The 3,100-nt window shown below is 48.4% G+C and overlaps 1 protein-coding gene across 2 annotated transcripts in view; it reads right to left on the reverse strand.

The window, feature by feature from the left end:
• Positions 1-2,326, reverse strand: part of LOC130375951 (cyclic AMP-responsive element-binding protein 5-like) — an 18,088-nt gene extending 15,762 nt beyond the window's left edge. For both annotated transcript variants that reach the window (XM_056583125.1, XM_056583124.1), the window contains exon 1: positions 2,237-2,326. The gene's annotated coding sequence lies outside the window, so the exon portion shown is untranslated. The remainder of the gene's footprint in view (positions 1-2,236) is intronic.
• Between the last annotated feature and the right edge of the window lie 774 nt (positions 2,327-3,100).

Here is a 3,100-nt window from a genome sequence, read left to right on the forward strand (position 1 = left end):
CTTTTCTTTTGACAGAAGAAAACGCACGGAAGAGGCGCCATTGTTACAGTGTGGCTGATTCTAAGCCCTTTGACTCTTGGCTCTTTCCCTTCCAAGCGTACCGCCAAGCAGCGGCGGAGCAGACCACGGACCGACCTATAGGTCCCTGCTCCCTCCCTCCCTCCCTCCCTCCCTCCCTCCCTCCCTCCCTCCCTCTGAGCCCCTTCCCCCTCTCTCCGGACTCCACTCCAGGGAATGAGGTCATGTCCACGGCGCGCGGGAGACATGTGAAAAACACTGTTTTTCACGTGGTATGTTTTGTGTCCGTATTAGCCTGTTCCCCCATGTTTCAGTGCAGAAGGAATGTCACAATAGATTTGTTCTTAAATAGAGTTGCCATAACGTAGTCCCGGCCTGAGGGACGGTGTGAGCCTTTACGTCCTTGACTTCACACTGACTACTTAGACAGTAATGAAGTCATGTTTCATCTGAGGTTTCAGTTGCAATGCCAACTCGATTGGGAGCAGGCACTTCAGCAACCACTTGTTGCCCGCTTTGGGTTCGGGTGAGCGGCCGGGTGAGACGGGAGATGGAAGGGGGGGGGTCTGGTGTGATGGGACAGCTAGTGATAAAGAGCAGAGGTGGAGGGGGGGGGGGAGAGAGAGAGAGAGAGAGAGAGAGGGAATGCATCCTTCCATGGGAGATGAGCAGTGGACGTGAAGGGGAGTGACACTATAGGGTGAAAGAGGTGGATGGAAAGAGCAAGTAGTGAGGTGATGGAGGGAGAGAGAGGAGGAGAGAGAGAGATATAGAGTGAGATGGGGGAATCAGGGTAGAATGGGGAAGGAATGAGAGGGAGGTGTGAGAGAGGGAGAAGGCGGGAGAGCGGGAGAGAGGTGCAGGGTAGATGTACTGTACACCCGACAGGTTTGAACCTGCTACGGCTCCCAATTTTCCACCCCTCCTCCCCCTCCTCCTCCTCCTCCTCCTCCACAGTCAAGAAGAGGTGACCTCATAGGCGCTTGTGTGTGTGTGTGTGTGTGTGTGTGTGTGTGTGTGTGTGTGTGTGTGTGTGTGTGTGTGTGTGTGTGTGTGTGTGTGTGTGTGTGTGTGTGTGTATGTGTGTGTGTTTGCGTTTGAAAGTTGAGTTAAGAAGGGGAAGGGCCAAGGGAACAGGGAGTATATAGAATACATTGCATATACGTCTGCACATATATTAGACAGATAGATAGATAGATAGATAGACAGACAGACAGACAGACAGACAGACAGACAGACAGACAGACAGACAGACAGACAGACAGACAGACAGACAGACAGACAGACAGACAGACAGACAGACAGACAGACAGACAGACAGACAGACAGACAGACAGACGGACAGACAGACCCGTTTAACACCTTACTACATCATATAGTTGGTCGTTTGAAATTAAGAAAACTAGCCGTTTCTTTTGGGCAAGGGGTGGGGGGGGGGGGGCGGGCTGACTAAACTACAGCCCCAGATAAGCGCACTCAGCACATTTCCAGGAAAACCTTCTGTCAATGTGGTTACATCAACGTCCCTGCAGAATGACGTCACCCCTAATGTATGAATCCGAACGGAGAAAACGGCAACGACACATTGCCAACAATGGGGTTTATTGTTATTATAGAGCCTTCATAAAATGCTTAATGATCAATGCGGTCATTTTATAATCGTTGTATATACGATGTCATGATCACAATGATTGAAAGAACCGTAGGGAGAAAAAAAAGCAAGCGAACACCAATATATACATTTAAAAAAAAAAAGAAACGACGACAAACAAATAAATAAATCACTGAAGCCTTCATCACCCATACAGCAAAACGAGCACCCATGGGTGACCATTCGGAAGTTCGGTAAAGTTCGCTCTCTGGTCCAGCAGTTACTGATGGACTGAACCTGCTCGGATCACATTTGCGGGTTTTGGATAAACGCCTTCCATATTTAAAGAACATGAAACGACCCGGATCGCTCCATAAGCAACCTGTTTCACTCATAAACAGCCCGACGTTAGCACGGCTGGCGAATGCAGTCACACCCCCCAAATAGACATTCACACTCAACTCGTCCCAAGTCATGAACCAAAACGGGACAGTAGCGCTCAACTTTCCGGCAGCTTCAGAAAGTCACGCACTAAAAGTCCTCAAACACAAATATTAGCGCCAAGTTCACTTTTTTGTCGGGACTCGTACTTTTTTGGCTTTTTGAAAGTTAGTTGTGAAAGCTTACCTGCAACTGCAAAAGGACAAGCGGCACTGAGAGAGGAACCACGTTGTGCTGGAGCGAGATTACAATACAGTCTATTTACAGACGCATTACATCACCCCTCGGTGACGTCACGTGGGATTCCTGAACTTCTAAATCATTGCGGTCCCGTTCGGAAGGGGCGGGGCTTTGGATGGTGTGGCAAAAGTATAGTAAGCGGGAATATGTATACAACTACTACTATTATGAACTTATAGTCCTAGAACCAACACCGATGTCCCGGCACTGTACGCGGTCCTGCCGGCGACAGGGAGAGCGAGAGAGAGGAGCGTCTGGATGTCTCTGGTCTGCGTAGCGTCTCTGTGAAGAGACTGGACGCACCAACAAGTTCTTCAACGTTTATAATATTCGATTTGTCTATTTCATGGTGAGGAAAAATTCAAGTTGTGCTATAAGGTGCGCCTGGGATTATTAAGCCTATTAAATGTGGCCTATATTAACATTTCCCCAAAAGCGCTGTAGACGAGTGAATTGCAGCAATGACGCAATTCAACCCTCTGCGTATGCCACAATCTCACCGCCACCACCATACACTAGATCGATAATAATGAGTACTTAAATTAAGTCAAGAGAGAAAGAGAGTAATTGGGTGTCTGTGAATTTATTAAAATAATACCCACCCACACAAACACACACGCATACTGACACACACACACACACACACACACACACACACACACACACACACACACACACACACACACACACACACACACACACACACACACACACACACGCACACGCACACGCACATACACACCCCCACACAAACATACGTACACATCCAGTCACACGCTCAACCCAAGTGTTGCGAAGTCATGTGAATAA

This window comes from Gadus chalcogrammus, chromosome 22 (genome assembly GCF_026213295.1).
Source record: "Gadus chalcogrammus isolate NIFS_2021 chromosome 22, NIFS_Gcha_1.0, whole genome shotgun sequence".
Classification (NCBI taxonomy): domain Eukaryota; kingdom Metazoa; phylum Chordata; class Actinopteri; order Gadiformes; family Gadidae; genus Gadus; species Gadus chalcogrammus.